Consider the following 9967-nt stretch of genomic DNA (forward strand, 5'->3'; position numbering starts at 1 on the left):
AGAGACGGCCCCCGAGTGACGCCGCCGGGGATCGGTGAAATATTTACAAGACACAACTTGGTTTGTTCAAGGCTGAAAAATGAATGAGCTCGCCGCCAGCTCGACAACTTGTAAACGGACGCGGGCTTTGAACTGGGCCCTGTTGCCTCCCGTAAGCGTTCGGCCAGGCTCTCTCGACGTATGATCAACGAGGTGCATCAATGACATCACCAACTTCAACTCGGAAAGATACCCACTAGTGATGCGCATTCCAGTGAACTGAATCTTTAGAATCGGATTCAATCGAGAATTGAAACGTGCATAGGCAGCATATAGTTACTTAACCATAACCCACTCTACTGCCTGAGCCACAGCATTTGTTCAAATAAAAAGGTTCACAGAAGCATTCGATGCACTTTCTTATTATTTTTATTTTTTTACCTCGTGTAGTGTATTCGTCTATTCAAGTGTCCATGAGATGTACCTAATCACAGGCCACTTCATTAGGGAAAAAGCTTAAGGGAAAGTGAAAAGTGCCACACCCGCCCTCACCCCCACTTTTTGATTGGCTGGTTGATCTGTGACGTCACTTGGACACTCCATTAGGTACACCGCCATTTTCAGGTGTACCTAATAACAGCCCACTTCATTAGGGAAAAATCATGGGCAAAGTTTAACAGAAAGTGAAAGTGCCACACCCGCCCTCACCCCCACTTTCTGATTGGCTGTTAGATCTGTGACGTCCTCGGACACTCCATTAGGTACGCCGCCTTTTTCGGGTGTACCTAATCACAGGCCACTTCATTAGGGAAAAATCGTGGTCAAAATTTAAATGAAAGTGAAAAGTGCCACACCCAAACAACCCCCCACTTTCTGATTGGCTGGTTGATCTGTGACGTCACACGGACACAGGTGTACCTAATCACTTCATTAGGGAAAAAGTTTAAGTGAAAGTGAAAAGTGCCACACCCGCCCTCACCCCCACTTTTTGATTGGCTGGTTGATCTGTGACGTCACTTGGACACTCCATTAGGTACACCGCCATTTTCAGGTGTACCTAATAACAGCCCACTTCATTAGGGAAAAATCATGGGCAAAGTTTAACAGAAAGTGAAAGTGCCACACCCGCCCTCACCCCCACTTTCTGATTGGCTGTTAGATCTGTGACGTCCTCGGACACTCCATTAGGTACGCCGCCTTTTTCGGGTGTACCTAATCACAGGCCACTTCATTAGGGAAAAATCGTGGTCAAAATTTAAATGAAAGTGAAAAGTGCCACACCCAAACAACCCCCCACTTTCTGATTGGCTGGTTGATCTGTGACGTCACACGGACACAGGTGTACCTAATCACTTCATTAGGGAAAAAGTTTAAGTGAAAGTGAAAAGTGCCACACCCGCCCTCACCCCCACTTTTTGATTGGCTGGTTGATCTGTGACGTCACTTGGACACTCCATTAGGTACACCGCCATTTTCAGGTGTACCTAATAACAGCCCACTTCATTAGGGAAAAATCATGGGCAAAGTTTAACAGAAAGTGAAAGTGCCACACCCGCCCTCACCCCCACTTTCTGATTGGCTGTTAGATCTGTGACGTCCTCGGACACTCCATTAGGTACGCCGCCTTTTTCGGGTGTACCTAATCACAGGCCACTTCATTAGGGAAAAATCGTGGTCAAAATTTAAATGAAAGTGAAAAGTGCCACACCCAAACAACCCCCCACTTTCTGATTGGCTGGTTGATCTGTGACGTCACACGGACACAGGTGTACCTAATCACTTCATTAGGGAAAAAGTTTAAGTGAAAGTGAAAAGTGCCACACCCGCCCTCACCCCCACTTTTTGATTGGCTGGTTGATCTGTGACGTCACTTGGACACTCCATTAGGTACACCGCCATTTTCAGGTGTACCTAATAACAGCCCACTTCATTAGGGAAAAATCATGGGCAAAGTTTAACAGAAAGTGAAAGTGCCACACCCGCCCTCACCCCCACTTTCTGATTGGCTGTTAGATCTGTGACGTCCTCGGACACTCCATTAGGTACGCCGCCTTTTTCGGGTGTACCTAATCACAGGCCACTTCATTAGGGAAAAATCGTGGTCAAAATTTAAATGAAAGTGAAAAGTGCCACACCCAAACAACCCCCCACTTTCTGATTGGCTGGTTGATCTGTGACGTCACACGGACACAGGTGTACCTAATCACTTCATTAGGGAAAAAGTTTAAGTGAAAGTGAAAAGTGCCACACCCGCCCTCACCCCCACTTTTTGATTGGCTGGTTGATCTGTGACGTCACTTGGACACTCCATTAGGTACACCGCCATTTTCAGGTGTACCTAATAACAGCCCACTTCATTAGGGAAAAATCATGGGCAAAGTTTAACAGAAAGTGAAAGTGCCACACCCGCCCTCACCCCCACTTTCTGATTGGCTGTTAGATCTGTGACGTCCTCGGACACTCCATTAGGTACGCCGCCTTTTTCGGGTGTACCTAATCACAGGCCACTTCATTAGGGAAAAATCGTGGTCAAAATTTAAATGAAAGTGAAAAGTGCCACACCCAAACAACCCCCCACTTTCTGATTGGCTGGTTGATCTGTGACGTCACACGGACACAGGTGTACCTAATCACTTCATTAGGGAAAAAGTTTAAGTGAAAGTGAAAAGTGCCACACCCGCCCTCACCCCCACTTTCTGATTGGCTGTTGGATCTGTGACGTCACTCGGACACTCCATTAGGTACACCGCTATTTTCAGGTGTTCCTAATCACAGGCCACTTCATTAGGGAAAAATCATGGGCAAAATTTTAATGCAAGTGAAAAGTGCCACACCCGAACAACCCCCCACTTTCTGATTGGCTGGTTGATCGGTGACGTCATATGGACACAGGTGTACCTAATCACTTCATTAGGGAAAAAGTTTAAGTGAAAGTGAAAAGTGCCACACCCACCCTCACCCCCACTTTCTAATTGGCTGTTGGATATGTGACGTCACTCGGACACTCCTTTAGGTACGCCGCCATTTTCAGGTGTACCTAATAACAGGCCACTTCATTAGGGAAAAATCATGGTCAAGTGCCACTCCCGCCCTCACCCCCACTTTATGATTGGCTGTTTGATCTGTGACGTCAGTCGGACACTCCGTTAGGTACACCGCCATTTTCATGTGTACCTAATCAGGGGCCACTTCATTAGGGAAAAATTATGGTCAAAGCTTAAGTGAAAGTGAAAAGTGCCATACCCTCCCTCACCCCCACTTTGTGATTGGCTGCTTAATCGGTGACGTCACTCGGACACTCCATTAGATACACCGCCATTTTCAGGTTCGTTCGCGAAGATTCACAAGTGAGTGACAGACAGTGTTGCTGCTATGCCACCCAACACACGTTATGATGTTTTGTGTGGAATTTGTTGGATTGTAGTTGATGGTATTATTTTACCGAATGTGTGTGTGTTTGAATAAAAGGTTGGAAAAAAATCTGTGTCGACATTTGTATAACTCATAACAACGAAACACATACATCTTGTCATATAAAGCAGTTAACCAAATGTCAGTTTTTTTATGGTTTATTTGGCGAATATAAAAACAAGGAATAAAACACCAGACAAGTTTTAACATAAATGTTTATTATAATAATAAAAGTAAATTTCAAACCAGCAATCTAATGTGAAGTTGCAGTAGATATATTGGATTGCAATATTTAGGCGTATGTATGCATACACGTTAGTTAAAAAACGACTATAAGTGCTATAAATTCAAGATTAACCAAAGAGAAGCATACTCTCCCCGTTGTTGCATTACGGGGCATCCCTTCATGCAATCAAGTTAGCCGTTAGCTTGCATCAAAGAAGTGATGTTTCACTTAGAGCTTCTTTCTTTCCTTGGCCAATCGTAAATCGACGTTCTGGCTTAAGTAGTTCACGCCAGGACACGCCAACACGTTCACTGACTGATCCGTTGAAGGGCGGGAAGGAAGGAAGGCCCATTGACTCGTTCGTTGGCGAACGGGAAAGTCAGGATTCGTTCCCTCGGTGGAAATGCAAATCGTTCACTCACAGATCCGTTCAGTTGGTGGACGGGAAATGCAATTCACGACTCGTTCGTGAACGGGAAGTGACGTCATTTTCTTCTTCGTTTTGTTGTATGGCGAGGTGGCACCAGGTTCAATGCGCATTACCGACACCTACTGGGTTGAAGTCATATGAACTGTCAAAAGAACGAATAAAGTGATTCGTTCACTCTAGTTCACTGAAAAGATTCGTTCTTTTGAACGAATCGTTCACTCGCGAGCCAACACTAATACTCAATGTTTTGAGTCTTATTTATTGTTGGCAGATGAAAAGAATTAGCAAACATGAAGAACGTGATTATTTTATACTTTTTCCTCCGGAATCTTTGAACCTTGGAGACTTTCTGCTGGATTCCCTTCCCTAATGAGCTCTCATTTTTCCGCGTTAGGCCGCATGCAAATGAGGTGTTAGCAGGCAGATAGCGCTTAATTAGCGGGCAGAGAACGCGGCAAAAGTGACGTTCTCACTGCCTGCGGGCCGGCAGGCTTTTCCTCAAGAGGCAAAGCCGCCGCCTTAACGCATCTGCTGTCAACATGTGGTCCGCGGCCCTCTAGTGGTCCGCGAGATTGGAAAATAATTGCAACATTTCTAAAAATAAAATTGACACAAATCATTTTTTCCCCCTCCTGCGCCGTTGTTCTTTGTCAAAGTCTCGAATTAATCACACACGGGCCCAACTGGAGTGCGTCTCATGTATGATTAATGTTCAAGCCACGCAGGAGCACGGCTTGGATTTTCCCGTGCTTTTCAGCCTGGGGGTTAGCGCCTCGGCTAATGCGCTCACGACGGCTGTCTTCGAGCGCCACTCCTCCCAACTCCGGAATCAGAGACACACAGTTTGAAATTTGGATGAAGCTTCCAAATGGCGGCTTTAAAGCAGAGTTAAGGTTTCGGATTCATGTTTTAAGTTAGGGTTAGGTTGTCAAATTTGGGTTTTGAACCAGAGCTAGCGCTTCAAACGAGGGGCGGGGTTTAAAGAAGTCAGGCCCCGGCTTTGGAGCAACACAATAACCCTCGTTGTGGTCATCAGCAGATCGAAATTTGCTCGGTCTGCATCGAGCCCAAAGTTGGATCGCGAAAAGCCAAATCAAAGTCGAGCTTGCCGAGTCAAGTGGAACCGAGCGGGTGCTGCAAAATCTATTTTCTGCACTCTGCTTTTTTTCTCTGGTTATAGATTGTCCTCAAGCAAGTCCCTCCCTTCCACGCACAGATTATTTACCTTGAAATGTGCATGGCATCGATCGACGCGGCTCTTTAATGGCCAGCTGGATGAGCGGCGAGCGGTCGATTGGTCGTACATCTGAAGAGGTGGTGGCCATTCAAGATGACAAGGCGGCTCAAAGACCTGTGGGATTCCAGGGAGGAAAAAGAAAAGAACCACACGAGCTCTTCTATTGATGCTAACATCGATATTTTTTGCTTTTTGCCAATATCACAAGAAGTGACAAATTCTTCATTGAGAGCAATCAAACAGTAAGTTCGAACCTTGAAATCAAATCTCGTCAACGTGTTCTTTGCTGGTTTTGCGGAGCTTCGTGTTTTCGATTTGAAGATGAATGTCAAATTTGGCATTACACCAGCGACTCGTGCGTCAAAAGCCAGATTGCCGCCGGCCAAACACTGCACGCCACACGTTTACAAAGAAACTTTAGAAAAAGTGCATCTTTATATTGACAGACAAAAGTCACAGTATGTCAGAATACAGAATACACGACAGTACGTATATACTGTACGTGTGGCTCGTATATGTTAGATAGATATTTACTCATGTATATGTATAGAAATCTGGTTGGTGAAAATACAGCAAATCATGCAAATATAACATTTTATTTCACTTCTCCACCTCTAATTCTCTTCATCGTAATCAGAATAATAACAATAATTACAATTGGCCATTGCACAATTCCCGACTGCGTACAGAAAATCGAACGCCCCGTTTCCCGCCGCACTCTGCCAAACAAAACACAGAGAGCTACACAACGGGCTCGGTAGAAAAAGAAAAAAAAAATCCTCCTCTATTTTCTTTTTGTACAAAATTCACAGGTTTCAAGTGGAGGCACCAGCCAAACGTCTGTAGGAAACCAAACGGCGCTCGCCAACACGCACGTCGTCGTGGCTCCACTCTGATCTGACGGATGACAACTAGCCAGAATCGCTAGCGACTGAAGCTAGCAATGTAAGATAGCGCTGATAGGTACAGTGACGATAGCTTGCGACGGAAGCTGGCAGTGATAGCTAGCCGCATAGGTACATAGGTAGCGAGCAATTTTAGCGAATGCCAGAAGCTAGCGGAGATAGCGACTGCAACTTTCCTCAACCAAAACAATGACAAATGCTTGCGTTGCGCACGGCTAACGCTAGCTAATGATGTTGGTGGGAATTTTGTAGGACTGACCGAGGGGGAAAATGAGAATGTTATGTCAAAGGGGGTGAGGAAAAAGGCTTTTGACAAAATACAACCTGGCAGTGTTCTTCTAGTTTTGTACATTTAGCCATGCATGACAACACGAGGACGGTTCCAGTGGAAGAAAGCTTAGCTGCTTTTGTCTCCTGGCCGGGAGCGTCTTTAATGTGCACATTAGTAGATTAGCAGTGCACGTGACTATATCATCCATTCACATAATGACTACGTACAATCCGTCTCAATTAGGGCTCATTAAAGCAAACACACATGGCGTTAATATCATGTCATAACCATGCATCCTCATTAAGGCACAAACAATCCAACCTCCATCCTGATTATGGACAAACGGCTAAAGCATACACCAACCATTAAGTCAACGTGCGAGCTAAATGGGTTGAAATGCCCCAACGGCGTACATTTTGGAAATCCAATCCATATTTATTCTACGATCATTGTGAGAATAAATTCAGATTAAAAAGACAAAAAAGCCGTCTTTTTTTTCTCAATGATTGAGGAAAATGTAGTCGCTGGGGAAAATAAATCGGAATCATTTTTGAAAAGAAAAAGGTGAACTATTGTTTGGACCAGGGCGATAGCTTGAGCTGGCGTGAGAAAATACGTCAAGCGAGCGCACGAGCGCGGCGACAGCCAGGCCGACCAAAAGCCACTCATTAGGCTGAGACGCTGATAAATGGATTAGCAATTCATAGAAACATCGCGCCACTCATTAGTAACGAGGCTCGCTTATTAAGATGGCGGCGATGGGAAGAAATGGCGAGAATCTTATTCATTGGACAATCTTGAAATGAAAGGGTGGCTCTTCAAAGGCTAGCGTTTGCGCTAAACCACGTCGTCGTTTGACTTTGGGAGAATTTCTTCGGGGAAATGACCCTTGCCGTATCTATTCGGATTTCTTGAGACTTTTTGCTGGGTCTGCAAATGTCGACCAAATTTCATGTCGCAAAGTAAACCTGGCTAAAAAAATGGATCATTTGATGAACAATTTGATCGTTGAAGTAGGAGGACCCGCCCCGGGGGCGCTTTGGTGCTGTTATTAGGAGCCACGGGAGGGCATTTCCTGATCATTTCCACCAGCCGGCGAGCACTTGAACACTTACGAGTGAGTCAATTGCCCTACTCTTTGCCGGCAAGTCAGCAAAAGCAGCGGTGGCCCCACGTCTGATGCGGAATGTGCCATCAAAACAGCCCATTTGGACACAATCCGAGCTATCGAAAAAAAAAGGAAAACATGCTCATTTACAAAACAAGCACGCAGAGTAAATTGTTGACATGCGGGCATCCCGCAGCAACGGCCGCCGCCGCCGTCCTGCTCTCTCGATCTTGAGCTTTTGTGGGCTTATCTGCTACCTAGCAACCTTGACTCTTACTCACGGTCGCCTCGGGCAACCGCCGCCTGTAATCAATGGATGTGCGTCGCGGCATTCCACAAGTGTAAAACATCAAAGGACAACCAAATGAGCTGAGTCACCAATTGATGCTACGCTGGCTGCGAAATCTTTCATTGATTAGCGTTGCGGGTGTAACGTCACGAGGGGACCGCGTAACCGTCCCGTCGGCTGGGTTTCTGTGTTCCATAAACAAAAGAGGCTCGGCAAGGAGCTCCTGTCATTTGTGACGTCTTTAAGCTACGGCCGTCCATATGGAAGCTACTTTTTCAAGTCGTAAAGCAAGCCGAAGCCATTCATCAGCAGGTACTTTCAAAGGTCTTAAAAGCCAACACGGCTGATACAGAAAGGGCTTTTTATAGACAACAAAGATCATCCATCAAAAGCTGCTTTCAAATGTCTCGAAACCAAAGATGACGCTAGCTAGCTGTGTTAGCCACCAACAAAAGAGCATCTATCAGAAGCCGGTTTATGCGCTCTCAAACTATCATCAAGTGAGGCAGAAGCGAGTTTCAGCGGCCTAAACCAACCACCATTGATATGAGTGGTCTTCAACCATCGACTTTTGAAGCTCTCATGACCGTTGTCGTAGAAGTCACTTTCAGAGTCATCGACCAAAGACGACCGATCAAAGGCGAGCTTCGGAGGTCTTAAACCACGTGCGTCGCTAAAAGCTACTCTCGACCGTCCTCAGAGAAGACACTATCAAGATTCAAGATCAAGAGTGTTTTTTTTTGTTTTTTGACAGAAGCTGTCCCGAACATATCACGGCACGACACGTGAACTGAGGACCATCCGACGACACGCTGGATTTTCAACCCTGAGAAAGTCAATGACAAATCAGCTGCCGACAAACGAGCGACCCGGCAAACCGTCCGATCGGAGTCTTCAAAAACATTCTAGATAGAAACGCTGCGACATCATTCAGAGCGGCGGCACGTCAGAATCAGGACATAAATGGAGAAGCGCCAACCTCAGCGCATCTGTGGAATAAACTGTCGCTAAGGGACGGTCACCGGGGACTCTCTTCAACGTGTCTGGTGAAACGTGACACGAGCGTCGCCGTCAGTAGGCCGGCTTATCGTGTTTGCAATTTGCCGTGCGGCCGTCAACTGGCAGCGTGCAATTACGTTGGTGTGAGGGAGCCGGAGTGAGAAGAGTAATTAAGAAGCTCCCTTCCGGTCATCACGCCGCCCCGAGACAAATTGCACGAGCCGCTTGCGCAATTCCTGAGGCCGTCGCCGGCAGACTGAAAGAGCCAGCCCATGCGGCAAGACAATGCACAATGTTGGTTCCTTGCCGCTTTCTGAGTGAGGTGTGAAAGCAAAGAGCGTCTACCAGAAGCTTGAGCGTCTTTGATCCGTTAGAAGCTCGTTTCTCAGATCTTCAAGCGGTATTAGAAAGCCTTTCATCAAAAGCTTCAAACATTATCGCAGAAGCGAGTTGCCAACCCAAACAAAAGCCCAGAAATTGTGCAGTTAACTAATTGCCATAGAACAACTGGTTTCCAAGGTCTTAAACCAAGAGAAGACACTTTCTGCATTGCCAGAGAAGCTAGTTGTCATCAACCAAAGGGCATTCATGGGAAGCTCTTAAACCAATGACCATCAAAGTGTAGGAGAAGCTCGTTTCAGTCCAAAGAGCATCATTCAAAAGTTTGCTTCTAAAGTCTTAAGCACAGAAGCTTGTTTTGGAAAAGCCAAAGGTGTTCCATCAACACACGAGCCACTTTGGCTATTATCTTTTCAGTCCTAAATCAGAGATGACAAATCTCATCTTTCAAAGCATCTGACAAACCTTGAGAAGCTTTCCATCAGAGAGGAGCCACGAGGAACCCGGGACAAGAACTCATTTGTACAGATGTTTGGCTTGACAGCGCCTCTGCAAAACACGGCGTTTTGGCACTTTTAAGACTAGAAGTGTCTGTAAACGTGGATAGAAAGCGATGCAGGTGTGCTGTGCGTGTGTGTGTGTGTCACAGTTGAACTCCGGTACAAACTCGTCCGGTATCATTTGTCGACTTTGTCGTCATTTGGGCAAAATCGGAGCCGTTGTCCTCAACAGCAGACAAAGCAAATCCGTGTTCAGGGCTCCGAACCAGGTCG

This window comes from Syngnathus leptorhynchus, chromosome 5, assembly GCF_054491065.1.
Source record: "Syngnathus leptorhynchus isolate UIUO chromosome 5, UIUO_Slep, whole genome shotgun sequence".
Classification (NCBI taxonomy): domain Eukaryota; kingdom Metazoa; phylum Chordata; class Actinopteri; order Syngnathiformes; family Syngnathidae; genus Syngnathus; species Syngnathus leptorhynchus.